Below are 20,638 nucleotides of genomic sequence, written 5' to 3'. Positions count from 1 at the left end.
ACACACCTTGGATTCAAAAAAGCAGATTTTGACTCCCTCAGAGACCTCATGGGCCGAATCCCCTGGGATGCTAACATGAAGGGGAAAGGAGTCCAGGACAGCTGGCAGGATTTTAAAGAAGCCTTATTGAAGGCACAGAAAGAAACCATCCCGACGTGTAGCAAGAGAGGCAAACATGGTAGGAGACCGGATTGGCTTACAGGGGAAATCCTTGGTGAACTTAAGCACAAAAAGGAAGCTTACAAGAAGTGGAAACTTGGACAAATGACCAGGGAGAGGTTTAAATGTATAGCTTGAGAATGCCGGGGGGTTATCAGGAAGGCGAAAGCACAAATGGAATTGAGACTGGCTAAGGATGTGAAGGATAACAAGAAAGGTTTCTACAGGCATGTTAACAAGAAGAAGGTGATCAGAGAGGTTGTGTGGCCCTTACTGCATGAAGGAGGTAACCTAGTGACAGATGGTGTGGGGAAAGCTGAAGTACTCAATGCTTTCTTTGCCTCTGTCTTCAAGGACAAGATGGGCTCCCGTACTAATGCGCTAAGTGACGCAAGATGGGATGAAGATGGGCAACCCGTGATGGGTAAAGAACAGGTTAGGAACTATTTAGAAAAGCTAAATGTACACAAATCCATGGGTCCGGACTTAATGCATCCGAGGGTACTGTGAGAGTTGGCAAATGTCATTGAGGAGCCTTCGGCCATTATCTATGAAAACTCATGGAGATTGGGAGAGATCCTGGATGACTGGAAAAAGGCAAATGTGGTGCCCATCTTTAAAAAAGAGAATTAGGACAATTGAAGGAACTACAGACCAGTCAGCCTTACCTCAGTCCCCGGAAAAATCATGGAGGGAAACCTCAAGGAATCCATTTTGAAGCACTTGGAAGAGGGGAAAGCGACCAATCTGATTAGCTTCTACGATGAGGTAACTGGCTCTGTGGATATGGGAAAGTCAGTGGATGGAATATACCTTGACTTTAGCAAAGTTTTTGATATGGTCTCCCACAATATTCTTGCCAGCAAGTTAAGGGAATATGGATTGGATAAATGGACTGTAAGATGGATAGAAAGCTGGCTAGACTGTCCAGCCCAAAAGGGAGTGATCAACAGCTCGATGTCAGCTTGGCGGTCGGTTTCTAGCAGAGTGCCCCAAGGATCTGTTCTTGGGCCGGTTTTGTTCAATATCTTTATTAATGACCCGGATGAGGGGATGGATTGCACCCTCAGCAAGTTCACAGATGACACTAAGCTAGGGGGAGAGGTAGATATGCTGGTGGGCAGGGATAGGGTCCAGTGTGACCTGCACAGATTAGAGCATTGGGCCAAAAGAAATCTGATGAGGTTCAACAAGGACATGGAAGAATCCTAAGCATTGTTACAGGCTGAATGGCTAAGTAGCAGTTCTGCAGAAAAGGACCTGAGGATTACAGTGGATGAGAAACTGGATATGAGTCAACAGTGTGCCCTTGTAGCCAAGAAGGCTAATGGAATATTAGGGTACATTAGGAGGAGCATTGCCAGCAGATCCAGAGAAGTGATTATTCCCCTTTATTCGGCTCTGGTGAGGCCACATCTGGAATATTGTGTCCAGTTCTGGGCCCCCCACTACAAAAAGGATGTGGACGCATTGGAGAGGATCCAGCGGCAGGCACCCAAAATAATTAGGGGGTTGGAGCATATGACTAGTGAGGAGAGGCTGAGGGAGTTGGGTCTGTTTAGTCTGCAGTAGCGAAGAGTGAGGGGGGATTTGACAGCAGCCTTCAACTTCCTGAAGGGAGGTTTCAAAGAGGATGGAGAAAGGCTGTTCTCAGTGACGGATGGCAGAACAAGGAACAATGGTCTCAAGTTGTGGTGGGAGAGGTCGAGGTTGGATATTAGGAAAAACTATTTCACTAGGAGGGTAGCGAAGCACTGGAATGAGTTACCTAGGGAAGTAGTGGAGTCTCCATCCGTAGAGGTGTTTAAGTCTCGGCTTGACAAAGCTCTGGCCGGGTTGATTTAATTGGGATTGGTCCTACCTAGAGCAGGGGGCTGGACTTGATGACCTCCTGAGGTCTCTTCCAGCCCTATGGTTCTATGATTCTGTAAAAGAGAAAATAACAGAATTCCACTTGTCATTACCTGCAGTCCACAACTTAAACCCCTCCAACACATTATCCTCAATCTACAACCTATCTTGGAAAATGATCCCTCACTCTCAGATGGCTTGGGACAAAGACCTAGTCTCGCTTACAGACAACCCCCCAACCTGAAACAAATTCTCTCCGGTAACCATGCTACACAGCTACATCATAAACATCCAGGAACCCAGCTCTGCAATCAGCCCTGACGCCAACGTTGCCCATATATCTATACAAGCGAATGGATTACTGGAGCCAACCACATAAGCCACCAAATCAGAGGTTCATTTAACTGCACATCCGGGAATGTAATCTATGCCATCAAATGCCAGCAATGTCCCACGGCAATATATACTGGACAAACTGGACATCCATACAGGAAAGAATTAATGAACACAAATCAAATATCCATAAAGGGAACATACAAAACATGTTGGGGAACTACAATCTACCTGGGCATTTATTAACAGATCTTTAAGTGGCTGTTTTGTTACAGACCAATTCCACAAGCCAAATACACAGGGAAGGACTGGAACTACAATTTATTCACAAGCTTGATACACATGCTAATGGATTAAATAAAGATACCGGCTAGCTGGGACATTATCAGCCTACCAAACAATGAAGGTGCCAATGATTCTTTGTTTGTATAGTATCTGGTGTTAGTACTCTTCTTCTCCAATTGCCTACTAATGGTTCTTATCTGCCTCTTTTGACTATCCAGTCTTTAGATGTTTATAGACTATTTGTTTTTCCTGTTACATTTCAGCTCGGCTTTCCCCTTGATATTTTTATACCCACTACCTCTTCTTCCCCCCCCCTCCCATTTTTTTCCTTCTCCCTCGCCTCTGCCTTCTTCCCTATTTATTTTAGTTCTGGACATCCAACACTCTGGTCATCTGAAGAAGTGGGTTGTGACCACAAAAGTTCATGATCCCATCTACATGTTTTGTTAGTCTTTAAAGTGCTACCAGACTATTTGTTGTTTTTTCAGTTTATCCTGTACAGACTAACTCAGCTACCCCCTGAAGCTTAATCTTATTTGATTAGAGATGATAAAGTCATTCATCCTTCTGGAAAGCCAGACCCTTAAACTAAGCTGTTTAATTTTTTAACAATTCTCTCTCTCGCTCTGCAGTTCAGCAATTACCAACAGAAGAGACCTATTGGGTCATTTTTCCCTGCCCATGCCAATGTCTGATTCTCAAGTTCTGTCTAATTCTAAATGCAATTCTAAATACAGTAAATACTACAAGTCTAAATTCTAAAAAGGGACTTCATCACTTGTTTGGCCCGCTGTAAATAATTCTACTCAAGTCTTGATATTTACACCCTTCAAATGCTTGTTCTAATAAATTAGACTGAGGGCCTGAGCCTTGCATACCTTGCTTCGTGGATTAGCAGGCTACATTTATCTCCATTGTACCACTAATGCATTACTATCTCCTGATTTAAAAAAAAGAGGCCATACTGGAGATAGGGAAAGGTATCAAAGGCAAAGCATAGATACTTTGTACTCGTATGCTCCATAACTAGGGCTGTTGTTACAGTGACCATGTGGAATGGGATTGTGATGCTTTTCCTGCCTTCAATGCTTCCTCAGTGCTCTCCAATGGCCAGAAATATATGCACTGGCTTTTTCTCAGGATGCACTAGTTTCCCTTTGAGATTAGTGTATTTGCCTAGCTATGTATACAGGTGCATTGCCAAAAATACAAAAATTACCTTTACACATCTTCCCATCAGACTGGAGTGTAAATCCGACAGGACAGCTGCAGTGAACTCCAGTGCGGTCACAGCCACCGTTACTTACAGCGCATGTTTCTAACAGAGAAAATAAAGCTAATGTTTGTACAGAAATGTTGTAAGGGAAATAAAGAAGCATGTGGCTCTAGCTGTGGCCCACTCCATTTCTATTCAGCCGTATTATATATTTAGAGAGGGAAGAAAATATCTGTGTTTCTTGTACGTTTTCCTGTCTAATTTATGTATATACCAGTTTTAGCAAGACACCTGGCTGGGGACCAGCAGCCACAACCTCTCCCCAAACTCCATCAAACTTACAGAGCCTTGAGGAAGCCTCACAGAACTTTTATTCTCCATATGCACCTTATCTCTGGAAAATTTCATCCAGAAACACAAATTAGGCTACCATTTCTAGGCTCTCTCTCTCTGCTCCAGACCAGTCTCCTGCAAAAATAAACTCTTGGCCTGTATCTCCAACTTCTCCTCGTGAATGCCATCAGCTCAAACAGCAGATAAAGAATTCCTAATGCTGCTCCCCAAAGGTCTCTTCACTACTTTCTCAGTCACTGGGGGTATGTCTACACTACAAAGTTAGTTCGAACTAACGGAAGTTAGTTCGAACTAACTTTCATAGGCGCTACACTAGCGCTCCGTTAGTTCGAATTTAATTCGAACTAAAGGAGCGCTTAGTTCGAACTCGGAAAACCTCATTTTACGAGGATTAAGCCTAGTTTGAATTAGCTAGTTCGAATTAAGGGGTGTGTAGCCCCTTAATTCGAACTAGTGGGAGGCTAGCCCTCCCCAGGTTTCCCTGGTGGCCACTCTGGACAACACCAGGGAAACTCTACTGCCCCCCTCCGGCCCCGGATCCCTTAAAGGGGCACGGGCTGGCTACGGTGCCCGTGCCAGGTGCAAGCCTGCCAGAACCCAGCCAGCAGACCCTGCACCTGGCATGGATCGAGCCACCCACCTGATGCCCCCCAGCCCTCCCCCTCTTCCCGGAACCAGGCTGGCAGCTCCCAGGAGCTTGCCCGGGACCGCAAGAGGCGGGCACCCGCCTGGGCTAGTGCAGAGATCGTGGACGAGGTACTAGGCACAGGAAAGTGGCCGTCTAGGGCAGGAGAGCTGCCAGCCTGGCCACCCAGGAGCAGGTGTGCAAGAGAATCAAGGGGGTCCACTGAGACCCCTGACCCTGAGCCCTGAGCTTACAATGGCCGTCCTGGGTCAGACCAAAGGTCCATCTAGCCCAGTAGCCTGTCTGCCGACAGCAGCCAACCCTAGGGACCCTGGAGGGGATAGACCGAAGACAGTGACCAAGCCATTTGTCTCGTGCCATCCCTCTCCAGCCTTCCACAAACCTTAGCAGGGACACCACTCCTACCCCTTGGCTAATACCACTCCATGGACCCAACCTCCATGACTTGATCTCACTTCCCTTTAAACTCTGTTCTAGTTCTAGCCTTCACAGCCTCCTGCAGCAAGGAGTTCCACAGGTTAACTCTTTGCTTTGTGGAAAAACAACTTTCTGTTACTAGTTTGAAGCCTGCTACCCATTCCTTTCCTTTGGTGTCCTCTAGTCCTTCTTTATGGGAACTAATGAAGAACTTTTCTGTATGCACCCTCTCCACCCCACTCATGCTTTTAGAGACTTCTATCCTGTCCCCCCTCCGTCTCCTCTTTTCTAAGCTGAAAAGTCCCAGTCTCTTTAGCCTCTCTTCATATGGGACCTGTTCCCAACCCCTGATCATTTTAGTTGCCCTCTCCTCTCCCAGCCTCTCTCTTCCCCTCTCCCACCTCCTTTTCCCAGTCTCCCCCAGTTTTGTTCAATAAAGACAGATTCCATTTTGGAAGACACGTTATCTTTATTTTGTACATCAAGAAGAGGGGCTAGGGAAGGGTAAGTGGAAGGAGGTGAGGCAGGGATGGGGCACGAGCCCCCGATGGGGAGGACTGGGCTGGCTCTGTGGGCTTCTGGGGGTGGAACCTCTCCTGCAGCCCCCCAATTGCCCCTTCTCCCCAGATGGCAGCCTGCGGCAAGTGCAGCCAGGCTGGTGGCCGAGTGGTGTGATGTGCCCAGTGTGGGTAGTCCGGGCAATCCAAGCCAGGACTGCTTTGCAAGCAGGGCACCCCTGAGAACTGTCTGTCCGGGGTGGGGGTCGGTGCCCTTTAAGCACAGCCCTCGGCTAGCCTGAGAAAGCATCTCCATGCTCTAAGTTCTTCTCTGATGCCTGCCGGCACTGCTTCCGGCCATCCTTAAGCCTGGTTCAGGGTCCACTTAATGTGGACATGCTAGTTCGAATTAGCAAAACGCTAATTCGAACTAGTTTTTTAGTCTGGATGCGTTAGTTCGAACTAGCTTAGTTCGAATTAACTAATTCGAACTAAGTTAGTTCGAATTAACGTTGTAGTGTAGACATACCCTGGGAGAACTCCTGGCTGTCACTCCGGCTGTAACCTGGGCCTCATCTTTGACTTTCTTCCACAAGCTCAGTGTCAGGAATCAGACCCATGGCAGAACCACTCTCCCAACACAAGCACAGCGGGCCTGTAACAGGCAGCCTGATTGGCTACCTCACCTGACTGTCTGGAAGAATCAGCTAGGAGACTGAGTTCTAAAACCAGCAGCAGATCAGTGGCTGCTCAAAGCATTCACCGATAGTTGTGACAGCTCCTAGCTCTGCTCCTGTTTCAGCTCACTCTAGGTAACCAAGTTATGAACAATGGGTCTGATTCCTGACTTCCTAAGTTTAGCTCTGATTGTTGGCTCTGGCACTTGGGAACTCAAGCACACCTGCAGTCTGCCAAACAACTACACCAACACCAAGCAGATCAAGACCATCAGGTTGCTACTAATCTGGTCACAGAGGACGAATATGTGGCTCCTGGCCAGAAAATAGGTAAAGGCTTCCTTCCATCATCCTTTTTCAAAATATGTTTTCTGTGTAGTGACAGTATAAAATGTAGAAAAAACATATTTATAGGGGGAACTGGAGTCAATATTTCATGAGCATTTAGTTACCATTTTAATCAGATAATTAATTTGCATATTATAGTCTTGACATCCGTTTTAGACTGGGAAAAGCTCTCCACCAAGAATCAGGTGCAGACATAGGTGTAAGCAACTGATTTTGCCTTTTGATCCAGCAGACAATACTAAATATATGTTCATCTTGGTGAGGAAACACAAACAGAACAAGACTCGGGACTAACTCCGGACAGACCATTGTCAGTCCGCACCCCGAGTCCACTAAAGCCTGTCGCGGCACCCCTTCCACCCATATTTGGGTGGTTACTCTAGCTCGTGGGTCGCGACAAGGGGGCACTCCCAAAGAGACCCCTTGCCAGAATGAGCAATCCATGAAGGGGCATTTGCGCTTGAAATGTCCCTCCTGTCCACACTCATAACACCGGGGCCGGGGGATCGTAGCTTCCCCCGTCCCTGTGCCAGCTGCCTCTGGTCGATGTACCCCTCCACCTGTATTTGCTGGGAGTCCCTCCTTTCCTATTTCGGGCCTGCTTCTGGCCACCCCTCGACCTAGGCCCCAAGTGCCCTCTCCACTGGAGCTAATTCCCCTTTCAGGACATCCTCGGCCCTTCGGCGGTCGGTCCGTCCCACCCTCTCTGTCCCCTCTCCCGGGGCCTCTGGGCGTCTCGGCCGCCCTGTAGTTCTCCATCAAGGCGACCGCGTCCGTTAGGCCTTGGGGGCAATGCCTGCGCACCCATTGCTGGGCCCCCGGGGGAAGAATCTGCAAAAACTGTTCTAATGCCACAATGTTGGTTATCTGAGCGCTCTCTCGCTTCTCTGGTCCCAACCATCTCCATGCCAGCTCTTTTACCTTTTGTGCCATGGCCCGAGGTCGGGCCCCCTGGGGGTATCGCTCAGCTCTAAACCGCTGGCTGTATGTTTCAGGGTTCACCCCCATCTGGTCTAATATGGCCTCTTTGACCTTATAATATTTCAAGGCCTCCTGGGGGCTTAAGCTCTGGTAGGCTAGTTGCGCCGGTCCCGTGAGATAGGGGCTAGCAGTGTGGCCCAGTGGTCCTCGGGCCACCGGGCCGCTAAGGCCACTCTTTCGAAGGTCACCAAGTACGCTTCGGGGTCATCCAGCGGTCCCATCTTAGTTAGCCTAATTGGTAATTGGTCACTCCCCCAAGTCCCTCCTCCCTATCCCCGACAGGCCCGGCCCTGATTCCCTGGCTTACCCCTTTTTGCAGCCACCCTTCCTGCTGCTGAGTCATTTCCCTCACCAGCTGGCGCTGCTGTTCTTGGCCTTGTGCGGCCAGTTGCTGTAACAACTGCACCTGATGCTGTTGTTGGAGCAGCTGTTGCTCCTTGAGCCACTCAAACATTTGTGTTGGGTCCATGACAGCAGCTTTCCTCCGCTTCTCTTGCGGACGGCGCCTTCTACCCCTTGTGGGATTCCCTGCCGTCCCGTGCCCGGTTGGGGTTAATCGACAACAACCAGTCTCTCTCTTCCCCTTTTTTTTGGGGGGAGGGGATCACCCCCTTTTAGTCTAGGGGTTCACTGCCCACATTCTCCACCACCTGTAATGATCCCGGCCCCTTCCCCGGGGTGAGGGGATGTTATCTTGCACTGCTTCGTCTCTCGGGCGTTTCCCCGGTACCTGACCGGGGCGGAGGGGGACCTGGGCCCACCACCTCTCCAGGTCCCAGCCCAGGACCCTAAGGGAGTGCGTCTGAGACGCGCTGCCCGACCGGGGGAGCTACGGCCGCAACGCACCGGTCCCTGGGGTTCCTACCCTGTCCTGGGCTACTTCCTCCGCCCTCTTAGGTCTGCCAGTCCTGGTCTGGTTCAGCGGGGTCTCGGGGTTGACTCACCCACTCCAGTCCTAGGGCGCTCGGTCATCGGTCTTGGTCCGTGCAACAGTCCTGCCGCCCCGCCGCCGTCCGGCGCGAGTCTCCGCGCCCCGCTTGCCGGGGCTCCGTCCCTTTTCTCCTCTCCCTTTGCGTCCTGGCCACCCGGCTTTTAAACCTGGCGCCCCTGCTCAGGGATGCCGGCGCCTGCGCCCTGCGGGAGGGGCCGGGTGTGTGCGTGGGCGGCCCCTCCGGGCGAAGACTCCTGCGCCTGCGCCAGCCGCCGTTCCTGGGCCGGCGCATTAGAGCCGCTTGGGCGTCCCCACAGCGATTTCCCACGGCGCCCCTGGCGCAGGGCGCAGGGTTGGGGCTTGCGATCCCCGCCGCCCTGCCCCCGCCTACGCCGGCGGCTGCCACCGAACAAGCGCGGCAGAGCCGCTCAAGCGTTTCAGCGCCTGTCTCCCGCGGCGCCCCAGTCCCTAAAAAAGGCCCCCTATATTCACATACCTAAATCAGTAGCCTGATTTTCCAAGACACTCACCATCTACCATGCTCACTGAAGTTTTTGGCAATTAGAACATTTATTAGTACACGCGCAAATATAGCTTACATGTGGCTAGTGTTAAATTAAAAATTTGACATTAGCCTACAGCAAGTGCACTCTGCCAACCCTTGTGTCATCTGATGGGCCCTGGTTGACTTTTCTCATTTTAGGGTACAAAAGACCAATCCTAAAACACATTGTGGACTTTTTGAGAGGCACTAAAATCACTGGTACCAGCAGCCATGCAACTAAACAGAGAGGTGGGGGCCCACCAGGAATTAACCCTGGTGGACCAGATTCGGGAGCTGCGACTGCCTGTACCCTGCACACTCCTAACCAATGTGTAGGGCTCTTCACACGAGCAAATAAAGTACAAGAAGAAGTTGAAGCTAGACAAACTCATAGCAGAAATAAGGCACTTTCTTCTCCTCTTCCATGTCAGTGCTTTTCAAAAAGGTAACTTCCATAACTCTGTAGCCAAAGTAAATCTAAGGAGCTGGACAGAAATAATGGCTGCATTTGTTGTCTTTTTAAGATTGGCAGGGCGGGGGGGTTAAATCATACACAAATATATAATTAAGTTTTTAATTTAGCAAGTTCCTGGCCTACATATATGACATAAGGAGTCAACAGCTTATCACAAATATTCTCATAGAACCCCTTTTGCAGTCCTACCTATGAATTAAACAGGAACTGGTGATAGTACAGTCTCTGGCACACATGCTATGGCCAAATAGCATGGAGTACTGCTGTCAATTTACCTTCACACATTTTCCCTTCACCACTGTAACCTAGCTTGCACATGCACTTGTATAGCTTTGGAATGTTTTGACAAATAGCATCTGGAGGACAGTCATCAGTCCCTTGGCACACTCATCCACATCTGTAAAAAAAAAAAACCAGATTCAGGAGAAATGTCAGAGAGTGCATGAGAATGTTTGGTTGCTTGCTGAATAGCCATGTGTGTGTGCGCATGTGCATGCTCACATGCATGTGCATGCTCACATGCATGTTCAAGATACACACACAGACATGCTACATGATGGTCATATATGTGGATGTGTGCATGCTAGCCTAAGTGTGCATGATTGTGTATGTGCATATATTTGCACAAATATCTACATTTATACATAATGGGCAGATCTTCAGGTAGTATTATTTGGCATAACTCCATGTACTTACACTGATTAACAGCAGATGATTCTGTGTATGGAACTAAGAATCAGATACACAGACAGAATTAATCTATAGACACCCCCCACTCCAAAAAAAAAACGCAACCAGTAATTGGGAAGCATGACATTCTTCAACAAAAAGGTCCAACAAAAATTGAACACTTGATCTATCAAGAGTTTCAAAATCACAACCCCAGACCCATTAAACTTTTATGTACCATTAAACAGATGGTTATTCACATGTTTTTTATTGCTCCCAAATTAGCTTTTTTAAATAAAAAATGAAAGTCTGCTGAGCAATGTTGCTGAAACACACAGCAGGCAGTCGCCTTTCAAGCAGCACATAGTGTACATAGTTAAAGCATTTGGCTGGAAACTTCAGTGCAGGAGCAGTGAGGAATGAGGAAAAAAAGCAGCAAAATGAAGGAGCTATAGACAGACATCAGAGAAGAATGACAGGGAGAGAAAGGCATCATCAGAAAGGGAGCTTCTAGGGCAATTGAAAAGGATGAAAATCAGCACAAACAGAATGAGGTCCCATGAATGATCAAGGGGAAGGAGATCAGCAGAAAAGGCAAATCAGAAGGCTAGATTGGTAGGAAAGGAAATCCTAGGCAGGAAGGATTTGAGACTGCAGGCAAATCAGCAGAGTGAAGGTCCTTCTTCTGGAGTCTTAATACTGTATTTAGGTGCCCAAGCTTCCATCCACCCCAATTGGACCATGTTGTAACAGAGAGATTATAAATGGAAGATAAGGTGTTCCATGAGACAATCACATGGATAACCTCTTTCTTCCACATATTATCACCTACCATTCCATAACAACTACAGCAGTTACTTATAAGGAAGAATATTAATACAGTTTTAGTTTCTCTGACTGCATTTTAGAAGCAGGGAACAAGACAACAGACTAACATCATGTAACCAAGCAACTCAAGTAGCCTATGATCAGCCTACTGAGCCTCAGACTACGTCTATACTACGAGTTTCCTTGGCAAAAAATGTGCTAATGAGGGACTCATTTGCAAGAATTGCGATCTCATTTGCATATTTTCTGCCGATCCGTTTTTCCTCTGGGGTTTTTGCTCAAAAACAAGCAGTGTGGACGTTTCCTTTTTGTGCAAAAACCCCTTTTTCCACACAGATCTTTTTTTTCTGAGAAAACTCGTAGTATAAACATTGCCTCAGTGACCCACTGAACAGAGATCGCACATCTTTGGACTAGATAATAGTGATGGATGTCTTACCAAATACCTCTGATCCAGATCATCAGGAAATGAGAGAAAGACCAATGCTGGAGTGGCAAGATTACCATAAGGTAGGATCTTGGGATAAGATAAGGAAAACCATTTTAACAGGAGTTTTTTATTCTTAGTAGCTGTCAGCAAAGAAGGTTCTGGAGACAAGAGCAATTACCAGTCTACCTTCAATTTGATATGGGTATATGTAGGACTGAAAAAGAACACTGGCATAGGACACAAGAAATTAGTGGTCAACAAACCTTAAATGTGTAAAAATAAAGCTCATGCATCTCAAAGTAACTACTACCACACTTCTCATCCATACATCTGCATGCTGGGGTGTTTGTAGATGTGCCTGTCCATTGCAAGCACTGTTACAGAGAGGACACACTTAAGAGTGTTTTTATTTCAAAACAGATACTGTGCCTTGTACATAATGCCTTGTACATACTGGTTATGGGGCATTAAGGGGGATTTATTGTTATGTATTCCTTTGATCTCCAGAATATACATGAAGAACAGGTAGCATTAATGTATGTTGCAGAATGGAAGCCAATTTATTGTACACATAGGCTGAGATTTCTGCTGCTGAAGGTAGTCACAGCTGGAAAGAGAGGTTTTGGGTAAGGAAATAAAGAGCAATCACTGAAATCTCAAATTGGCAGCAAAAGTTTGGAGGGAGAAGATGAATGAAAAATTATTAGGCTTATTCTACATTTAATAGAACACAGTTTATACTGTGATGCATCAACCTTGTACTTCTAAAATTTTTAAAAAACACTAAACATCTGTTTGCTATATGAAGTCCTCCAATGGGGAAACAAAAATTTTAAATAACCTCCACCTTCAAAATAAAAGTTGTCACAAATATTTACCACTGCCCATATTACAAACCAACTAAAGCAATCTAATGGGTGCAGCGTTTTACGTTTCACATTTTAATTCAGTTAAATTATTTTTCATTTCATATTCTCTTATTTGAAAAATGCCAGCTGGTGCTGTAGAACTACTGTATTCATCTTGGTCAGGACTTGTCCAGCTCCCTATTGAGAAATTAGCATGTTTTAAAAAATAAACCCCGTGTGTTTCACAACTTTCACAACGCAAACGAAAACAGAAAATAATAATAGGGAAGTGCAGCTGCGTATCTGAGCTCTCCCCATCTTTCTATAATAATAATAATTAATGGAGATTGCCTATCTCCTAGAACTGGAAGGGACCTTGAAAGGTCATGGAGTCCAGTCCCCTGCCTTCACAGCAGGAGCAAGTACCATCCCTGACAAATTTTTGCCCCAAATCCCTAGACGGCCTCCTCAAGGATTGAACTCAGAACCCTGGGTTTAGCAGGCCAATGGATGCTTTAGAGCTGGAGGTGGGTTCGAGCTCATTTCTAATAAAATAACTAAATAAATTGAAAGCACGGGAAAAGCACGTGTAACTTTAGAGAGACAAGGTGGCTAAGGAGGCAACCCCATTTTTATTGAACCCACACCATTCCCCACAACACATCTCTGAAGATCCATGGATCCTACACATGGCCACTAATTGGTGTCTCTAAGCCAGGGCACTATGTGCCCGAGGGTGGGCTGGAGAGTGAGGTTTCACCCCCGTGTCTCTAACACTCTCGGGCTGGCGGCTGCAAGCACGGTGCCTGCGAGTGTCACTCAGACATGGGCGCGGCCTTGCCGAGTCGCTGGGACGGCTCCGCACAGGCTGAAAGCTGCGCACGTGCCGAAGTGCCTGCCGGACCAAACCGCTGTTAACAAACACACGTCAGCAGTGCTGCCCCGAGCACCGGCTCTGAGTTTAACCCCCCCCCCGCGGTAAGCCGCGCTCATTGCTAAGCGCTGGCAGGCTCGCTGCGGGTACCGGTCTGAGTGCCGCCCGCTCTCCGCGGCACAGCCCGGCCGGCGCCTCGGTCACTCACCGGGCAGGAGCTCGGCCGCGCGGAGCAGGAGCGGCGGGAAGGCGGCGGCCGCACCCCATGGAGCTCGCAGCCGCCGGGGGCAGGCGCGTCCCTCGGCGGGACCCGGAGCAGGAGCGGGAGGTGGTGGCGGCGGAGGCGCCCAGCTTGCCTCGCACTGGCAGCCGCGCGCGGCGCGGGCAGGGGGTGCAAAGGGGCTGGCGGCGGGGTCTCCCCCCCATGGCTCTCAGGGGCCACTCCTCAGGCCGGCCCCCAGAGCCCGCAGTGCCTCTAGGCTAGCTCTGCCTATAGGCGTGTCACCCCCTTACACGTGCACAGCTCCCCCCCCCTGCGGCCGCGCCCCTCCCCGCGGCACAAATAGCTGCCACCCCGCAGAGGCCAGGCAAAATACTCCGCCAGACACACTTCCACAGACCCTACCCCTAGAGATAACCCTCCACTCCCACGTACAAGACACCACTACAGAAACACCTGCTAGGACACACATCCAGAAACCACACAATCATCCTGCACAGCCCTTCAGTTACACACACCCACATAATACCCATGCCCACATGCCAGCTCTCCTCCCCAAACATTCCTTGCTGGTATACTCAAACTCCACTCACCTCCCTGGGCCTTGACAATGGGTGTCAAAGAAATAGGTGCAGCTAAAATGGTGCTGAAAAGATTTCAGCTGCACATGTAGCCAGAGAAAAACTGTCTCCTCATTCATTTTCTGAAAGGCCCAAAATGTTGTTTCATTCCCAATGTAATCAAACCGATGCAAACATCCAAAAGGTTCAATGCACACACACGCTGTACCTATTCATGTTACATACAACTCACATCCATATACAGAATAGTGATAGAAATGTAGCCGTGTTAGTCTATGCGGGTACCCATGGCTGTGCCGCTGATCTGGAGGTATAAGTTGTTCTCAAACTGGAAATAATTGTGGGTGAAAACAAAGTTACATAGGTCTGCTATCAGGTTGGCAGTAGTGTCCTCTGGGATAGTGTTTCTAAAACAGATAGACAAGATCACAAAGAAAAAACAGTTTCTTGCCATTTTAACCAGAAAGGACACTCTCTCAATGACTTAACCACCTGCATTCTGCTACAAAGACCTTTTACATCTGCACTTGAAAGGGAATCCTCTGAACTGTCATTCATGTTAAAATTCGACACTCTCCAAAAAGGAATGAACAAACACTCAAGCTATCTTACCCATTACCAAGATAGCTTCCCCAATTATCACCTCTAACACCATTAACTCACAAACATCCCACTCTCCCCACCTCTAATATCATCAATTCACAGACACTTACCTTCCTTCCTCCCCCCCCCCCCCCCCGCATCCCCCTCCTGTTCTGAAATGTGATTTGTCCTTTTCATATGTGTTCATTTTTTAAAATTGTATCCTTTGGTTTATATGGTTGTGACTATTTTCTTCCACTATTTGATCTGAGGAAGTGGGTCTGGCCCATGAAAGCTCATCATCTAATAAACCATCTTGTTAGTCTTTAAAGTGCTACATTGTCCTGCATTTTGCTTCATCCATATACAGAAGCACTGCACATGAACACATGCACGCAACACATACACCCTCAGGGTTTTGTTGTTTTTATTTACATGCTAACTATGCTCAATCAATCCTGTGCAAAATACAGAGGTAGACCCCTGTTGCACACAGATTGTAATGAGGCAGGCCCCCATACATCCATAACCCTTTTACTAAACCAGAGATTACTGACACCTTCCCAGAGCTGGTTCCCTCTGCAGTCAGAAGTATTTGGAAACAAAGACTTATTTGGTCAAAAAAAATGTTTTTTTTGTTCTTCCTTTTACCTCTCTATGCCCAGTGAAGGCAGGCAGACAAGCTGTATCTCCTTCTTCCCCCTCCTCTTTCCTTTTGTTCTAGAAATGACCCGGTATTTCTCCCAGTTGTAAGTGTGTTTTATATACATTGATAAATCTTCGCTTAGTGAAACTTTCCCTCCATCTTTGTTTTTGTCTCCTTAATGGTAGCCATAAAGTACTGCCTTCCTTTCTCACTGGAGCATCAGGCTTCACTGCTTTTGAAATGATCAAAGTTATTTTCTTTTAAAATCCAGCTAAAAACAACCTATTGTACATCATGGACATTTTTAGCTGCAGTCAAACCCATCTATAAATGCATAAAACTGACCATTAAACACTTGAGGGATCCCTATGCTTATTTTATCAAATAGAAAGGTGTGGGAAGTTAAATTAAAGGACATTGTGGCTGCTGGTGCATTGATTTTCGTGAGCTTGTAAATAAAATAATGTTACATAGCATTGTCCATCCAAACATCTCAAAGTGCCTTATATCCATGAATTTAGAAGTCAGAGAACTAGCCTTGACAGAGAATACAGCCACTGTAGACCATCTCATTTAAAAAAAAAAATAGTGCTTTGCACTTCTGTGGCACATCCATTCCAAGGTTTTCAAAGTGCTTTACATACATTAATGAGTTAAGTCTCACATCACTCCAGTGAGGTGGCAGGGTAGGCAAAAACTTACATAGAATCAAGTCCATTAAAGATATAAGCTACAAGCCACATTTTAAGGCACAATAAAAGCAAAGGGTCTTGACAGTATGAAAGTAAGAGACCATTGGAGCCCAAACAGAAAGCTTAGACTATACAGACAACTAAAACAACTTCAGTGGTATGCAGAACTTTTTGTTTATAGATCTCTCAGTGCTTTGCAAAGGAGACTAAATATAATGCTACTGTGATCATCAAGAAACAATGCTAGAATGTTTCCCTTTATACAGGTCCCTCCCCTTTGTCCCTCATTCAGAGACACACAAATCAAATCCAATTTGAAGTAATAAGCTCAACTCAGGCCAGCTTCTATAAACCTTTTTGGCATAACCAATTCTTTTAAATACAGAGGCATTTGTAAAACGGAGTCACAGTGGGAGATTAAGACTCAGAGCTGTAGAAACACACAGGGCATGATGAGGTCCTTTTGGAAGAAATGTTAGGAAAAAGCTGATGAAGTTCAGAGCTTCATGAATCTGGACTATAAGAGTGAGGAGAGAAGGAAAACTGAACTCCAAAAGTAGTAAATTGCCCTGAAAAGACTGAAAGCAAGAAGTTGTAAAAAGACTGCCCCCCCCCCAAAAAAAACAGGCTACAAACCAATGGTTGATACATCAGCCAACAGATGTGTGTGACCAGAAAAATATTGATCCTAAAATCAATTGTTCAATGGTTAGATGGGTGTTAATATTTTAAACCTGAAGCTGAATGGTTAATATTTTCTGTGTATACCTATGAGCTACAAACTCATGTGACTATCATGCAAAAGGGTCTTATGTCTTCAGGGTTCCTTTGTAATTAAGTTTACCTTAATTCTTTCAGGGATTCTTTCAGGCAGCTAATGGACACAGACAAGACAATGTATGTTCTCCCTATCTCTAGCTCCCAGACTAAATACAGTTTTTGCTGCCTAGTATCAATCACAGTGGGTCTTCTTAAACTCTAGCATGGGCTAAGCAATCACAAAACAACTGTAGACAACACTGGAATCAACACTAGGTTGAGCTGAACTAAGTTGTCTGGAGCCTTAGACTTGAAAATACTGTTTTGCACTCTTTATTCCTTGTAGTCTTGTTTAATAACAGCCCAAGTCTTTTAAAGAAAATCTGGTTAAAGATACATGACAGAAGTGAACAGAGATTCACGGTGGGAAAGAGATAGTGCATCAATTTGTTAATTCAGTACTTTGAGCTTAATTGGACTGTAAGATGACACAGTGCTTGAGGGAAACTGAAGCTACCACAACCAACAGAGAGATTCCTGCAGGTAGAAAGACAGAGGGACAAGGGAGAAAAAAGATAATTGAAGGGACCATCTTCAACATTTCATTTCCCAAAGTTACATTTGTCTATGTAGGTACTTGCATGTCCCTCATCCCTATATGACCTTTGCCCTTTTCACCTATATACGGTTATCAGGCTTTACTTAGTGTTATCATGAGTTGATCTCTGGAAGGATTTTGCATTGGCATGATGATTAGCCACAGTATCTGAACACCTCCCAGGTTATTAGAACTGGTAAAGTAAGCTCACACTGGCTATGTCTACACTGTGATCTTTTTCCGCTTTTTTGTTTTTTGGAAGAGGCTTTTCCGACATTTGGCCCGTCTATACAAAGCCAAATGTGAGGAAAAACCTCCTCTTTCGGAAGAGCCCTTACTCCTCATAAAATGAGGAATACAGAGCTTCTGAAAGAGCATGCCTGCTTTTTCGGAAACTCTTCCAAAAGTGCGGACATGTTCCCTGGACGTGGCAGAGTTTTTCCAGGATACCTCTGGTACCCCGGGAAAAACTCTGTAGTGTAGACATAGCCATAGTCGACTTCCAGAAGACAGTAATGAGTGGAGTTTGTAATTTAAAAGAGACTGATCCTGCTCCCACTGAAGTCACTAGCACATCTTGATCAGGATTGAATTCTCAGAGAATTCTCATGTACTGCCAGAGTCACCTAAAGGAGCTTGCGCCTGTAACTGAGAATCAGGACTTTTAGCTTTTCTTAAGTTGGCAGCTCCCTGAAATGAATTCAGCTCTGGAATAAGTTTCATTGTCACTGATGTCAATGGGGATCACATCCACTTACATAAGGACTGAATTTGGCAACTATTTTATTTACTTTGATTTTATCTACAGTAAAGTCTTGGTTATCCGACCTAAACGCGACCGGAGGATGGTCAGATAACTGGAAATGTCGAATAATAGGGACGGCAGCAGCGGCAGCTAGCGGTGGGGAGCCTCCCAAGCGGGCTCCACTCTTTGTCTTGGGGGCGGTTGGCGCGTGTGCTGCCCTCTCCCCGGTGGATTCCGGACGCTGCGTCCTCCCTCCTCCCCCGGCCCGTCCAGACATGCCCAAGGCCCCGGCGCTCCTGCCTCTCCTCAGCCCAGTGGTGGTCCCTCCCCCCGCCACCTCCTCCCTTCCCTTCCTGCCTCAGCCTGGACTCCGGGCCGCCCGGACATGCCCAAGGCCCCAGCGCTCCTGCCTCCCCTCGCCATACCCCCCCCTTCCCTTCCTGCTTCGGCCAGGGCTCCCTGCTTGATCCGGCCCAGAGCCGGGCTTGCTCCACAGGGGGGGCAAACTCCCTCCCTCTCCCCCCCCAACCTCCCCCTTCCTCTTCCTCCCCCGGATGAGCCCAAGGCCCCGGCGCTCCTGTCTCCCCTTGCCACACACACACCCCCTTCCCTTCCTGCCTCAGCCCGGACTCCTAAAAGCGGACCCGCTAACACTGCAGGATGGCCAGGATTGGGCCCCGAGCAGGACACTGGCCCAGCATACCTGAGCGCTGGGTGAGTCCGCAGCACGGGCGTGAGCTGCCCCAGGAGTGGGGTGGGGAGGTAGGGTTGCCGAGCCCGCACTGCGTGCCATGTGGTATGAAGTGTCCCTGGAGCCCCGTGCCGTCACGTGACAGGCGGCACTGTCGGATAAAACGGAAGGTCGGATAGTGAAAGTAGGATAACCAAGACTTTACTGTACCTTCAAGAGTTGGTTCCCAGAGCAGAAAGTACCTTTGAACATGGATAAATACGCTATCTTCATATTAGCTTTAGGCAATGATCTGCACTGTACAGCTTTCACTTTGAGATTTATAACCCTCGGAAATTTTTCAGTGGCTTTCAAAACCACCGCCAGTAAAAAAAACTATCATGCAATAACAAACAGATCATTTAATAAGATTTTAAGGCGCACTGTCTGTGCCAAGCAGTTTTATGGTGAATTACTCATCTCACAGAAGTTATGGACCTCTCTGCAGCAACACAGAATCAAAAAGTTTGTTTATGGCACTGTTCCATACATAAAGAACTTTAGTGAGGTAAAAGAAGTACTGTGGAGCCAACAGTCCCTCCCCATCCACATCCCTCCACCCCGCCTCACTGCTCTTTTTGATTTATCTACATGCAGAAGCAGCAGATTGCATTTAGACTCATTACAAAGAGGTCCAAGAAGGAAAGCTTTTCTAACATCCTTCTACCTAAGCAGGCCCTACTGTCACACCCCAGAAATTCTAAGAGCTAAGAACCTATAAGAAATCTAGGATGATCAATTTTAATATTTGAAGATATAGAGGAAGGGCAAACTAGAGGCCCGGTTCATAAAGGGATTTGGTATATTTGGTCTCCAATACATTAACCATAGCTCAAATGGTGAAACGTATTTCTTCAGAGCTCCAAGAACTTGTACAGTCTCAGATCAACAGCGCCATCTAGTTAAAGCATTTCACAAACTAGGATTATTTCACCGTACACAGTGAGTGAAATTCACCCTAATAGAAAGAATGCACATAAGGTACCAAGCTAAACGTAAGTTTGGTGAGGTTGTCTGTAACGGGGAGAAGATTGTCCAGGAAGATGGTAGCTTTTTATTTTGCTACTACTAAAATCCTTCAAAAAACAAGCCTCAGAAACCCTTCCAAATAATGAATATTGAATTCATATTTAATAATTGATAACACTAATTAATCATCATCTTTTGGTTAATATATTTTTAATAATTTGTAAACATTTCCCTTCTGAAACACCATTTATCAAAACTATGGAATCTTGAAACTGAATTCCATCCCTTGCCTAGTGGTTTGTTTTGATAACTCATAGCAAGGGTTGGTTTGGTTTTATCACATTAAAAAGATTATTTAGCAGTCTGATGAAAGGAGAGGCTGAGTGTTTGGGGGAGACTGAGTGTTTTTGTTTTTTAACTTTTAAAAAAAATCTGGAAGAGGAGGACACAAAAACCAGGGTAAATTTGAAGTCTCCCAACTCTGGCAGTGTTGTGTTAGGAATATAAACATTACAATGTGTGCCATCTCTCCCATTTCCTCCACCCAGTAGTCCAAGATGGGGACAAAACTATCCAAATGTGGAGAAGCCCACTCATTTGTTTATGATGCACATATGATGGTTATGCACATGAGATATTGCATCTATCAGAGATAAGCCTGCTGCTATTAGTTTATTAAAACAAATACCACAATTGTTAAACCAACCTGTCCAGGTAATACCTTAGAAAAGAAGTGGAGATGGTAATGAAAAT

At 46.6% G+C, this 20,638-nt stretch overlaps 1 long non-coding RNA gene across 1 annotated transcript; it reads right to left on the bottom strand.

Moving 5' to 3' along the window:
* Nucleotides 1–308: 308 nt before the first annotated feature.
* On the bottom strand, nt 309–13,563 carry LOC112545242 (uncharacterized). The gene is made up of 4 exons (XR_012903633.1): nt 6,660–13,563; nt 3,848–3,946; nt 1,928–2,084; nt 309–937 (listed from the first exon to the last, which is right to left on the bottom strand). It is a non-coding gene; the product is annotated as an uncharacterized LOC112545242 (long non-coding RNA).
* Nucleotides 13,564–20,638: the final 7,075 nt, after the last annotated feature.

Source organism: Pelodiscus sinensis, chromosome 4 (assembly GCF_049634645.1).
Source record: "Pelodiscus sinensis isolate JC-2024 chromosome 4, ASM4963464v1, whole genome shotgun sequence".
Classification (NCBI taxonomy): Eukaryota; Metazoa; Chordata; order Testudines; family Trionychidae; genus Pelodiscus; species Pelodiscus sinensis.
This window is presented reverse-complemented; position numbering and strand designations above follow the sequence as displayed.